Below are 14,955 nucleotides of genomic sequence, written 5' to 3' on the forward strand. Positions count from 1 at the left end.
TATTGAACCGATATCAAACATCTATTACACGTCTACGTCTACTATACGTCTATAGTACATCGTACGTCTGCCCATTTATTTTTACAATCAAAATGTACGTGATTTATCTTCGGAACCTAATTGTTCTCATAGTAAAATGAGAACACCTCTAAGCAATTTTTTATTTTACCGTGCAGCTTAAATTTTTGATAACACAAGAGATACGTTTTATCAAGAGGTATGTCAGTGTCTTACACCAAGTGACCGTTGCGTATTAAATACTTTTTACTATATAACATGATTGCACTATTGAACGTGCATCATACGTTTATTGAATCGATATCAAATATCTATTATACGTCTACGTCTACCATACGTCTGTTATACGTCTATCATATGTCTATCGTACATCAACCATACGTCTGTCGTACGTCTAGCATACGTCTATCGTACATAGTACGTCTATCATACTACTACATTGTACTACTGACGTTTGAGTGTAGTACGTTAGACGTTTCATAATAGTATAGTGAAACCGTCAACCATACTGTTATCAAACGTCTAACGTCTACGAATTACTTATGTATTACAGGGAAAGATAAAAATAAACCATAAATACGTTTATACGTTTTTATTTTAAAGTATCTTTTTAATATTGTAACCAATAATTGTATAATTTAAATACATTCTGCATAGCACTATTCTTAACATGTTTTACACATCGTATAGTGTTCGTAGTATCCAAATTATGTAAAGATTCAATGTCTTTGTAATCAGCATTCACGGTCTCGATGATAACATTATTTCTTACATTGACATTGAGTATATTCTTCAACCATTTTTGTTTATCATGCCCCTTAACGTATACGATAGCCTCATCATCGTTTTCATCGTATACAGCCGTTGAAATCAGGTGCTTCGCTTTTGATTACTAAACTATTCCATCTTCCCATCGCAATCCATGGTGATAAGCAACCAACCAGGAAACGCAAGATCTTTCGAATTTTGTCAATGCACTCCATGGTATGGAATTCGTAAAAATGTGTGAGAATGTTTCCTTGTTTTAATACCGCCACTTTCTTTACAATAAATTTTTTTTCAACGGTGAATCCTTGCAGATCCACAAATGTTGGCACAATCATGACAAGTAATTTTTCGAGACTGTAGCATATCACAAAATATCTTGATATTTTATTGAAAATATTTGCTAGCGCTGCATGTTACATGATTTTGCGCACAACGTTAGATAATGGACAGTATTCAATTATACAATCATGTAAGATGAGGCAATAGGCGGTAGTGCTTGCTGGCACATTTTCTTTGCACTCAAATTCAATGCGTACGTCCACAGTGGCATTTTTGATGGACTTGTTTTGTCGCGAGCAGTCAATTACAGTAAAAAGTCCTTTTTGCAGAAATGTGACCCTGTTAAGCAGCGTATCGTAGCAATCATAATAAGATTTACGAAAACGTTGGTACATGTCAAACAGGATGGAGTATCTAGATTTATGAAAGTCTAGATTCAAGTCATCGTACGGATAAAATTCAGAGTTGAGATAAAGTTTCACATTGATCAAATTACAGTTGTCAAAAATAGTAGCATCTTAAGACATGATATTCTTGCAACCAGTCTGTAGCGCAAAGATAACGAATCGAGGCTTTTCGTTGTGTTGCAGTTTTGACAGCCCACGAATGTTTGGTTGTGCTTTGCAACAAGGGGTACTTCTACAAATCCCAGGAACAAGAACTCATACGTAGATATCGCCCGCTTTCCAAAGCTCGTAGTATGAATAGTTCATTGACTTCATTTAACGTAACATGTGGCATTCGCCACTGTATTTTGAACAATTAAATTTCCGGTTCCGTCGTTCTATTTGTTCCAACAATAGAATTGTTATCATTGCGCGCTCGTATCAAAATTAATTCATGGCGCGCATTACCAACCATGCGTTTGTAATCTTCGCAAAAGCCTAGCAGTAAATTTAGCAACACGCAAAAATTGAAATAATTTTCCCACAGAGTGAATGACATGTCCCATTCGGCATTCTGCATTATCATTCCTTTGTCAAACGTAAGAGATCCATAGTGTTCTTTATAGTGTTAGTAATTCCAACGTTTTTGTTGCGATTAATTTCCGTACCATTGATTTCATATCGAATTTCATCAAACATGAACGCTATACAATTATTTCCAAGTTTTATTTCTGATGCATCTTTGTCATCATAATTTTCTTTCTTCACTAGTCTTCCTTCGACGTAGAGAAAACTTTTGCACAACAATGTGTATAAATCCTGTTGTTGTATAGGTATCCTTATTTCATCACTATGTCCAAACGTAGTGTTGGATACTTAGGTTGGCATACGGATTATACGAGTGAGTTTCAATCTTGACGGTGCTATCGTCAAAGATCGAGTCACCTCCAATGTTTAGAATATCAAACATCTCAGAAATTTCGTACGGTGAATCCCAGTGATCTAAAATATGCAACGTTTGATGGGGTAAGTTTCTTTTTACCGAGCAATTGGATATTCTTGATTGCTGTCTTTTTGATTGTCATGATTTTCTTGTTGCAAATTGTGTCTCGCTCTTGTTCATTTAGCACGAGCATCTCACATTATTGTCTTCGTATGTGCAATCTAACAGTAATCTCTTCTCCGCGGAAATCAATTAATCGACCGTTTTGATCCACAATGCGAATAGTCAAGTCAGTAATGCTCCGTACGACGATCAAAAGGTAAATGATTTGTGCAGGCTTTTCCAAGATTTTATACCCGGGAGGAACACTCAGTGAAAATTCATGTATCGTATGCACGCACTTGTCGTTGCTATATGCACCAGCGGACATTTTACATTCTATGCGAATGTAAAATGTCCGCTGGTGTTTACATTGATTATATTTATAGGTAAGTTCGATTAGTGCCATTGTCGAGGTTCAAGCACACGATTCGAGAAAAATCCCAACAGCGATCCAATGTTGTCGGATTTGGTAAAATTTATTCGATAAGAGCACTTGAGCTTGCTCTTCATTGTATTATTGTTGGCGCGAATCATAATCTTGTTACCTTTGTCTTCATCGATCTCTTTATGAAGCAACTTCTTTCTAGTAATATCGTTTGGGACATGAAATATTGCATGTCTTAGATACTTGTCAATGTCACGCAGTTCGTACAATCCTTTGGGAATAATAATTTTCTTGTCGTCATTGTCATAGTAAAATTTTTTATTCAAGGAACTTATATTAAGTATCATATTACAGGTTTTAAAATCTGTCAGACCGAGCTCGTAATCACCATCGTTTAAATTTACAGCTGGAAAGTAGCTTACCGCAAGGACGCTACTCTTGTCAGTTAGCGTAAACGTCAGTGACATGTATACTGAGTTAAATAGCGAAATGTTGATCTTTAAATTGATTGTCGACCGATTGTAGAAAACGTAGGCATAGTTGACCACAGTTGCTTTGATTGTAACGTTGATAACGCGCGTGATTATACTTGATACGTGTCAAATCACTATGAAAGCATTGTACCAATTCTTGCGATGGTCGAAGATTACCAAAACTGTCGAAATATATAGCACGATTCCCCCTCTTCGCATACGCCACACAATGAGTACCCGGTCCTTTGACACTGTCCAAATTCATAATACCGCTCTCGTTTTGGCGTGCTCCCCCCCGTTGGTAATAAAGTACGCATGAAAATTCTTTGGAAATATGGAAGCATAGGTTTTGCTAGTTGAAGTAATTCACGGTTTGTAGTAACACCTTTTGGCATTTTTAATGTTTTGTCCACATTTTTATGTTTTTTTGTCGATACTCCTCGACCGCGCTTATACGGAGCGAAATAAACTCCATGACCTTCTTTGATACGATTATGACGTTTTAATTCCTCTAGTTGACGCTGCGCCGCTTTGTTATGATTTACGGCCTTCGCTACTCCAGCCGCTTGTCCGATCAATGACCCGAGAATTCCCAACACTCGCAGGACGGGTAGGATACCACCACGTTTTGCTACCAGAAGTATCCGTTTGCGCGTTGTCTTCTTTTTCTTTGATTTCAGATCCATACCGATTTTCATCTTGGTTTTCATAGCCGCCCAAACTGGTGTCGCAGCAACTCTCTCTCCAAGACTTGAATCTCTTGCTATACTGCGTTTCCGTGCTTTTGAGGCGAGTATATTATCAGCCACGTGTCTTTTCGCAAGATCGTTGCTGTGCGAATAGGTTATATCAAGCTCACGACACGCTGCATCCAACGGATTGATCCCTCGGTTACCTCGGGCCAATCGCTCTTCTAAACGTGTTCCTGGACCGCAATACTGATAATCGGGGATATGTAATTCGAAAGGAAGTGCATTAATCGCGCGATTTAACAAACCGCAGCCTTTCGCAGACATTTGCAGCAATTCTTTCTCAACGGCGCCGGACCGTCTGTATGCGTATGCTGAGACGGTAAATTATAATGTTTGAAACACCGACGGTACTGCTGAACCTCCGAATCTATTTTTGTATGCTTGGGCAATTTGTCCCATAAATGATCGATGTAATTGTGAAACTTTTGTAGCAAAACGACTTTTGGTATATATTTTAACTGTTCGCTAGTCAAACTGTGTACATCTCAGATATCTGACGATAAGAAACATTTTGCATACTAAGCGATTTCACTCAACGCGCCTCTATAAATAGAACCTACCCTCAATAGAAATTTTTCAGTTTATTGTTACCGTAGAGGGAAAGAATATATGCGGTTTGTGCTACAACCGCAGGCAATCAGAGTAATTAATTTTGATGATAAGATAACACCCGAAATAAAAACACGCAGACATGGAAATATGCTACCGATTTCTATACGCGGCATCATTTGCAGCTCATCAAATTGCGGCAAAACAAACGTGTTGAAAAGCATGCTGGAAAGTCCGCACGATGTACGTTTCAAGAACGTATATGTGTACTCAAAACTGATTCAGCAGGCGAAATATCGATATCTGGAAAACTTATTATCACCGATTGAAGAAGTTGGGTATTTTGCATTCTCCAACAGCAGTGACGTCATTCCTCCGAGCAAAGCGCTTCCGAATTCCATCTTTATCTTTGATGATGTGGCATGCGACAAGCAAGACACAATAAAAGAGTACTTTGCAATGAGTCAACATGCGGACGTTAACTACTTCTATCTCTGTCAGACGTATGCCAAGATACTGAAGCATCTTATACGTGACAATGCGAATTTGTTAATCATGTTCAAATAGGATGGCACCAATTTGAAGCATGTATACAACGATTATGTAAACACTGACATGTCTTACGAGGATTTTTGCGATTTGTTGGCACCAAAAATATGAATTTCTAGTGATAAACAAGGACAGCGCGCTTGTCGATGGAAGATAGAAAAGGATTTAACAATACCTTTGCAATACCGTAAAATGATTAGTTGTCGTCAATACATTGAATGTTCAACATGGATAGTAACATGGATAGCGAGAAGATAGCTAAACAGATTGTAAAAACGAGTAACACGATTCGCAAAAAATATCGCGCATTAAAAACGGGTAAAATGGAAAAAGATAAAATGGAAAAGACATTGGAAAGACATTTCAGACCAATCATTGAACCATTAAAACAGATTATTGAAAATACCGTTGGAGTTGAAAATATTGTTGGAGATGATTCTAAACCGGCTGAGAGCAAAGCATTCTTTTTGGAAGATAAAAAAAACGCGGAGGCAAAACAAAAACGGTCGAATATTTCGTTTAATAATTCAATAATGACTTCTACTTTAATTAAATCGTAAACTGTGCTAATTAATTTTAATAAAGCATCACAAATGTTAAAGGATAGCGATTTATTGCAGAATCATGCACTCTCTGTTAAAGAGGTTTTTGATATCACCGACAAGCCGCTTGTGATGTCTGTTCGACAGCAGTTGAAAACGTCTGAGGGGCAAAATGAATTACAAATACATTATGGTCCATTGAGGCAAAAATATATAAGAGCTGTTTTGAGCGGTAAGAAAACGGTCAACGTAGATAAAATTTACGGAGTTTACTTCAGCAATACTGGAATGATGATTGGTAACAAACGTATCGATTTGCACAAGAACGATTCATAGACGGTAAAAGATACAAGGGTACTCAAGGTACGAGTTAATTTTCATGAAAATACCCAACGTTGATATCTACACGAATGACGATACGGAGAAGTATAAGGATATTGTATTAACTACAAACGCACATAGGCGAGATTATGGCGAATGTAATCCAATACTGGGTAACAAAGAACACAGGTATAAAAATATAATCTCTTCCATGTTAGCACTGGATAAAGTTGGACGAGGTATACCGAACACCGTTACATTAAACGACAACAAAATTAATTACGTTCATTGGGACAATCCGAACGAACTCGTTGATTGTCTTTGATTGCTCGAGGCCTTGCGCCAAGCTGAACATAACGCTCACGATAACAAGATCCTGTCGATTATCGAGGAACTTTGCGAAGCTGGTTTAATTATAAATTGAGTCGCACTATTCATATTATTTTAGTGAACGTTGAAATGTCAATCAATAAGTTTGGGATATCGCTCGGAAGTAGCGGCACGGAATCGTATTACAAATGGAGCGGATTAATAAGAAGTTACGTCCACGAAAACGCTCTTTGCATGGTCAACGCCAATTTTGGTGCAAAGTCACGCAAGATTCGTCACGTAGCGCTACCTGTAGATAATGGCGATGCTGCCAATAAACGATACGTACAACAGAGCATACAAATTTTGAAAGATCACCAAGACGAAATCGAGAGAAAGATTGTTACTCTCCAAAATAAAGTGGAGATTATGCTTAACGAAATTCGAAGACAACTCGATACAGTGACTCATAGCGCAGAGTAGAAGAAACGATACATTAGATCTCTACATCATTTATGAATCAAACGTGAACAATTCCGAAAAGCAGCTGTTAGTGGAGAAACTTCATGCTCCAGTAAGAAGAAATTTTCCGAGCAGGCACGTCATTGTTCGCGAATACGATGACCTGTGGCAAGCGGATGTGGTTGAGATGCGACCTTACGTGAGATTTAACCGAGGTTACCATTACATACTTACCGTTATCGATGTGTTGAGCAAGTATGCATGGACCATGCTTCTCAAGGCCAAGAGTGGCAATGAAGTGGCTAATGCAATTACAAAGATAATTTGAGACGCTGAAAGATGTCTGAAAAATTTGCAGACTGATAGAGGAAAGAAATTTTACAACGCCACGGTACAGAAACTATTGAAAAAACATGATATCAATCATTATTCAACATATTCCTTAATGAAGGCGTCAGTCGTCAAACGGTTCAACCGTTCATTAAAGAACGACATGTGGAAGCAGTTTACGATTAATGGAAATTATAAATGGATCGATTTGTTGCCATGTCTCGTATCAGAATACAACTCGCGAAGGCATCATACTATTGGTATGCGACCTATCAATGTTACCCCTGCGATTGCCGAAAAACTTTTATTCACTGTGAATAGTCGCATAAAAATTGCTGCATTCACGCGATTCAAAGTGAGTGAATCGATACGCGTGAGCAAATTTAAGACCATTTTTGATAAATGTTATACACCGAATTGGACTACTATTTAAAATTGCCAAAGTGCAGAGAACCAATCCCTTGACGTATTTATTGAAAGATTCCTGTGGAAAACATATCACCGACCGATTTAACGAGTATGAGCTCCAGCGAATCGGTAATCCTGACTTGTATCTCGTTGAAAAAATTTTACGCAAAAGAGGGGATAAGGTTTATGTGAAATGGTTGGGATTTGATAATTCACACACTTTGTGGATACACAAGAATAATGCGTTGTAAAAAATTTATTACTTATTTACATGATATTTGTAATTTTTATTACAATTACACAAATATACATATATTATACAAATTAAGTGTTTTATTTACATTGGTATTTTATAATGTCCCCAAGGCAACGTGTTGATAGAATCTGACATAATATATCGCTTATCGTCATACGGACTAAGAGCAATTTTTGTTTCTGATATAGTATACACCTCATGCAATTTTGATCTAATACTTGATTGCATCGCGTCATTTCAATCTCATCATGCAAGCATCGCGTGTAATCATCGAAAGTTATCGATTTTGTTACAACGTTGCTTTTGATTCCTTTGACTTTCTTCGTGTCTTTTTTTACCACCAACGCGCAAGGCATAAATCTTTGCTCTAAGCCCTACGAATTCGGTCATGATCGCACTATTGTTTTTGTCCTTCATTAATCCCGACACTTTTTTATTAGCAAGCGGAATACCGTATGCATTATCAACCGCATAATCACTCGTGTCGAATTTATTAATATCGCGCTTTATAATTTTGTATACGTCATCACATTCAATGTTATATATTAAGCTGTCCGTATTAGTATACATAATTTTACATTTCTCGCGAAACAACGGCGCCATGTATTCATGATGAAATTCATACAAACATGTTTTAGATATGTCAAGGATGCACATACACACATAGATTGGTTTGTCAATTTTTACCTCAAGCTTACGCATTTTGATTGGAACCAAATTCTTCGAAAAAATACTACGACTGTGGAAATTTGGCATAGCGATCATTTCCTCCGCGCCGTATCTGCCTTTCTATTTTGTCACGAGTCGCACATCGACGTGATTGCGCACGTTTTCCATGGTTTTGCCAAATACCGCGTTGTTCACTAATATATATAAGTTTTTTTCGAAATCGTTTTTGGCACATGTTCTAAAATATGTATTTAGATGAATAATTGCGAAACCATGGTGATTGCGCAACCTGTAATATGCGATGTATTTTTGTTACTCAAAGGCCGTGATGAGTACACTGCTGCAGGTTACGATAATGTATGACGTAACGTTTCTTATCGTATAAGGTTGCGAGGAGCTTGTCCTGCCGCTTGCCGGGCAGTTTATCGCGCATGGGACAAAACGGTAGGTCAAGGTGCACATCATGTAAATGTTGTGGATAATCTAAGTCTATTTCAAGAATGTAACCTGTTGGAGAATCTAGCGCAATGTCCATAAAATTAAAATTTGTTACGTCATGCACTCATCGAAAATCTTTGTATGGTAATGGTTGACACATTGCCCAACCATACAAGTTATTTATATCAAAGTACATCAGGTACGATGATGATTTCGATGGATCGTATGACTTTATGTACTTGTTGTTGGCCTGTGCGTACCTGTTTGAACATTGACTCAGACCACCACGTATGCCACGTTCGATGAACATGATCATGTCAATGTTTGTCAGCAGTTCGAAATTTACGTGTGTATGTTTCAACATTGCATCCCACGTGAAACCGGGTAAAGTGTAATAATACGTGGGATCGAGTCCATAACTCGCGATGCAACTGTCGCGGAAATTCTCAAAGATATCAGCCAACAACAGTATGTCGGTTTTTAAGTATAAATCGTTATTCGCGATGTTTGCCTAGCGATACGCTATCTGGTGGTCAATTTCGGAACTACTGTAAGTAGGGTCAGCTGTGATTGTGTTTATCATTCAATTTCGGACAACTAATGATATTTGTGAATTTTATTATTTATATCTTCAGTCATGTCTGCAGAAAGTAAGTTAAACATTAGATACTTTTTTGTGATTGCCTCAAAATGTACACAAAATATAGTAGAGGTTAGAGAGCCTATTTTGCATGTGAAATATGAGTTATAAATATATTGTTTTCAGAAAAAATTGCGATTTTTTCGCCCAAAAAATGTACAAAATCAAAAGTAAATTGCAGTGTACCAGGATGTGATTCGACTGCAAGTAAAGACCGAAATTTATCATTTCATTTATTTCCAAAAGCAAAAGCTGTAACAGTAAAAATTAAAAATTATTTTGGAAACACCGAAATACTCGACTTGCGAAGTGTTTGGTTAAACAAGTTTAAATTTGGGAAAGCTTGTAGTAATACCATGAAAGTATGCTCAAAGCACTTTACTAAAGAAGACTTTTGTTATTTAGGTAAATTACAAAATATCCAGTTCGTTTTTCTGATTTTTTAGTTTTTATACTTTTTATTTTATTTTAGGTGAAAATTCGCGCAGAAAAGTTTTAAAAAAGAATGCAATTCCTTCGTTGAATCTCCCATCAACTCCCAAGCATGCAACCCAAAAACAAAAACCTATAGCAAGACCTCGAGAAAATAGAAGTCGTCAACAAATAAATTTTCAAAATTGTAAAAATGAGCAATTGGAAGCACAAAGGTAAAAAGATTTGGAAACCTGATTTTGCTAATTTCATATTTCAAATGCTTAACATGTAGAATCAGGAACTTATCAATTTGTGAAAAAATTGAATCAATATGCTGTAAAAAGGTATAGTATTGGCCAATTTGATTGAAGGTAATAGATTGACTATATTTTGCTCAGAGTGTGAAATTGCAGACTTATTTAATTTTATTATACATATAAGTATTTGCATATTAAGTGTTTTTTAATAATCTTTTAATAATCTTTTAACAAATGCAAGTCTTATAATTAATGCTTGGGTGTGTTTTGAAATATGTTTTTCGGAGTTTCTTGTAAATGATTTTTAGCATATGTTGGGCATGTAAAATGTTGCATCATTTTAATTATTATATTTCTATTAGGGAAATAAGTAACTGCCTTATGATTAACGTCGTCACTTCAGAAAAAGATGCAGAAAAAAAATCTTCTCAAAATAAAGGAAATTTCAATTTCGATGCATGTGCATTTGAAAAAGAATTGAAGGCATGCGAAGGTTCTCTTTTATCAAAAGCTAGCAAAAGAAACGTTGGCACTCAAGTAACTAGTGGAGACGTACGCCCTCGCTCTATTCTATTTTACGTAACTTCGGATGAAGTTCTTAATACACTCACCGGTCTTCCTACAATAGAAATCTTAAATAAACTAGTTCAAATTATTGAACAAGTAAAGTATTCTAATAGAAAAGGCCATTTATCTGTAAAAGAACAAATTCTTTTGACTCTCATGAAGATAATACAAGATTTATTTTACACTATACTTGCTTTTCTATTTTCTGTTGTAAGTAGGCAGCAAGAATATTTAAATCTAGTTGTTTTATTGACTGTCGTATCACAATTGATTTGGCCTTGTGATATTGGCCTTGTCGTGAAAAAATTGATAATAATATGCCATGCTGTTTCGAAAAATATAGAAAAACTAGAGTGATTCTTGATGGTACCGAAGTGCCAATTGAAAAACCGAAATGTCTTCGTTGTCGAATTCGATGTTACTCCCAGTACAAATGTAATTTTACTATTAAATATTTAACAGGTGTTACACCGGCCGGAACACTATTATACGTAAGTTCAGGATACGGTGGTAGGGTGTCTGATAAACATATTTTTATGAAATCTGGCCTATTAGAAAAAATGACAGGTGGTTAAGACGCAATTATGGTAGACAAGGGATTTCTAATTGAATATGAATGTGCTTCATATAATATAGAACTAATTCAGCCACCGTTTTTACGCGCTAAGAAACAGTTGTCGCCCGAAGAAGCTGAACAAAATAGGAATGTAGCTGCGGCGAGGGTTCATATTGAAAGAGTTAATCAAAGAATCAAAATCTTTAAAATTCTAAATAATCGTTTTCCATGGAATTTGATTGCTTATGCAGACTATATATTTATTATTGCATGTGTTTTGGTTAATATATCTAATCCAATCTTATCTTCTGACAAATTTTAAAATTACAATGAGGCATGTACAATGAAGGACAGAATAGGGGCAACACATTTTTTCGATGTTTTAGAACAGCCTTGCTCATCGAACGTAATTGCTTGGATCCACAGGTAAGAATAAATTATCAATCACTCGGTGAACAGGATACATTCTGAAAACCATCGAAAAAAATGTTGCAACTCTTCTGTCCACCACAGTAACATACTAACATAGCATTTTAGTTGCAACTCTTTTGTTCACCACAGTAACATACTAACATAGCATTTTAGTTGTATTCCTAAAATTGTGATGATTTCAATGGTGATAATGTGTGATTTTCTCTACTACTTAGTTTAATAGATGTTTATATATGTATAAAGATATTATATTTAAACTAGATTATTAATAATATACTAATAAAAATATGATTTAATGTTTTTGTAATAATTTTTGCAATATACTAAAATAAATTCCAAAATAATTTAAATATTTAATGTTGTATTTTCTTCGGTCTTATCGTTTTCCTTACATAAGCAGTGCAGCATTTTTGACAAATAAACATAGCGAACATTAGTCAGCATATCAATGGCAAAGTTTTTATCATACAGAATTTCTAGAATGTACATAGATTTATCAAAGGATGAATAGACAACAAGGTCACATTTCTGAATGTTTAATATAAGTAAACTCAACTGAATTTGTCCATAGTACGAATGTTTCCTTTTAAGAGTATAATCTTTCTCCAAAAAAGAGCAACAGTTTAAGCAGTCATTGATTGTTTTCGTTTTTCTTTCATAAGGACATTTAACTTCTAATAACAACTCCGGACCACTTGCGCCAAAAATAATTCCATCGGGCGAATATCCAACCCACGAGCATTGAGGATGAACGACAAAACCACATTTTACCACTTTTTGTCCTGTAACTTTTTCATATTCATTTATCGCAAATTGTTCCTGCATCAATCCATGTTTTACGTACTTATTTTTAATTTCTTTTGGCCAAAAATAAGATTTTGATTTTTGCTCCCAATTTGGTTTTATATTTTTGGAATAAGTAAAAATATTGTAAATTCTTGAACCGGATATTCTAAATTTTCTTGCTTCATTCCATGCTATATGAGATTTTATTGTATCGTAACATAATTTGGCAGCATCGGTTATTTGCAAACTATTTAATATTGATAAACAACATGAACTGAGCTGAACTGGAGACAAATTTGATATTACATTAATTGAAGTATTATCAAATAAACTGTGTTCTATAATGACTCTAATCTCTGTTGGAATTTCAATGTGTCCTATCTTTTTTTCACAAGGCTTTATTGATGTACCACGACCACGTTTGTGTATCGATACTGCTTCATTTGGATTTAGACTACAGAGTTTGTCAAATAAATCAGGTACACTTATTTCGATATTATCAACTTTTGAAAGGCAGCAGAATGATTTGATTTCAGCAGGGCCAAATTCTTCCTGTACGGTACTTTTTTGTGAAGTCCAAATGCATTTTAAATCAGTGCAAGACAATTCCTCTAATTTCAAAATATCATTCAACAAAATTTATTATTAAAAGTTATTTTTTGAAATATATTAGTTTTTCCGGATTTTTAATATATTTAATTAATTCAATTTTATTTCATAAATACCTTAATAACTATACCTTTCCAAAAAAAGTAAAACAGCTACGATATGCTTACAATTGCCAGATAACCCCGCCTTACACGACCACGTCATTTTTTGAATAATCGGGCTTTCATTTATAATATTTATTATACCTTCCACCGTATGCCGAAATAATTTCAATGCGCTCGTTTACAACACAAGACCCAAAATATGTTTCGTTGAGTCACTATTTTCAGTTTTTTTGCAACCAACAGTAATTACTTGGCCAGATTTTAAAACTTCTTCACCTTCGTTCATGTTTCGACTATTGAAATTTACTTTTGCAAATTCATATATTTGAAATAGTCGTAGAAACATGATGCCGAAGCAGCAAAAATAGTAGGTAATTAATCAAAAATGATAAAATAAAATCGTGATCGAGAGAAGGTCTTCTGCTTTAACCTCTTTACAGACCACGTGACCAGAGTAACACTAGCGCCACCATCGGTCGTGAGCATCGCGAATAGTCTCCGAGCGTTCGGATGGAGAACCACTGCCACACGTTGACAGCGTGTGTAATTGCTCTCGGATACTGTGTTACCCGTCAATGAACTATAAAATGACTCGACCGGTGGCAAACATGACTCTTCCAATTTTTCTACACAGTTAATGCACTCGTAAGGAAAAACACCTTTTCGTATTAATAGATCAAAATTTTTTGTTCATAAATTACAATATTCCCGTTGCATTATGCATAGCTTATCCTTGCTAAGAAGAGATGCCAATTTATTGAGACTAGATGCGAGAAATTTGAAAGAATTGATAAATCTTAATGCAATTTTTCTGATCATTTTTTGTAAACGAAATATATTTTTCTTTTGTTATCGGAAGTAAATCTATTCGTCCTTGATATACTGTAGCTATTTCCTTGATGATAAAATACACATCGTAGCCAGATAAGTTATGGAAAACTATAGGAATACAATGTAAATCTTTGTAATTTAAATTGCAATTTGAATGCGCTGCACCTCTGAATCGACCAGTTAAATGGCAATGATCGCGTACTTGTTCTGTTTCATTTGTAAATAGTTTTTCACAAATGTGGCAGTGTGTAGCGCTGTTAAATTTTTTCCAATTGTCTTGCGTTAAATCCATGGGAACATTAACCGACAGAATATTATTTACAATTTGTGCTAAATCTTCAAGTTGCTCGAGGAACTACGCGATACAATTCTTATCTCGATGAAACCGATACATTGATAGCAAATTGTCACACACGCAGTGTACATAATATGCTTTGCTAAATACTCGATGATGCTGGTAATTTTTCTCCTCCTCTGTCTTTTCCAAGATTCTAAATCGGCGTATACGATAAACGGCATTCGTTCCTTTCGACAATAATTTTTAAAGCTCAGCCATTTGTCATCTTTGCTCGGTAATCTGATAGCGCAGTTGTTTATCTTTCCACAGTGTGAATTTTCAACTTGTTGCTCGAACTAAAATAATGTAGACATCTGAAATATAATTTATTTTTTGAGAAATTAGAAATATATATATATATATATATATATATATATATATATTTCTAATTTCTCAAAAAAATACAAAAATGTGTATATATATATATATATATATATATGTACACATTTTTGTATTTTCTGAAATACATACATACCAATCACA

General features: G+C 35.3%; 1 protein-coding gene and 1 long non-coding RNA gene across 3 annotated transcripts in view; both read right to left on the reverse strand.

Annotated features, from left to right (window-relative positions):
- Window positions 1-14,955, reverse strand: part of LOC105196676 (potassium voltage-gated channel protein Shab) — a 747,097-nt gene that overhangs the window by 62,177 nt on the left and 669,965 nt on the right. The gene's annotated exons all lie outside the window — the stretch shown is intronic.
- Window positions 2,511-14,826, reverse strand: LOC120357671. The gene is made up of 2 exons (XR_005574689.1): window positions 12,650-14,826; window positions 2,511-12,593 (listed from the first exon to the last, which is right to left on the reverse strand). It is a non-coding gene; the product is annotated as an uncharacterized LOC120357671 (long non-coding RNA).

The sequence above is a fragment of the Solenopsis invicta genome, chromosome 4 (assembly GCF_016802725.1).
Source record: "Solenopsis invicta isolate M01_SB chromosome 4, UNIL_Sinv_3.0, whole genome shotgun sequence".
Lineage (NCBI taxonomy): Eukaryota > Metazoa > Arthropoda > Insecta > Hymenoptera > Formicidae > Solenopsis > Solenopsis invicta.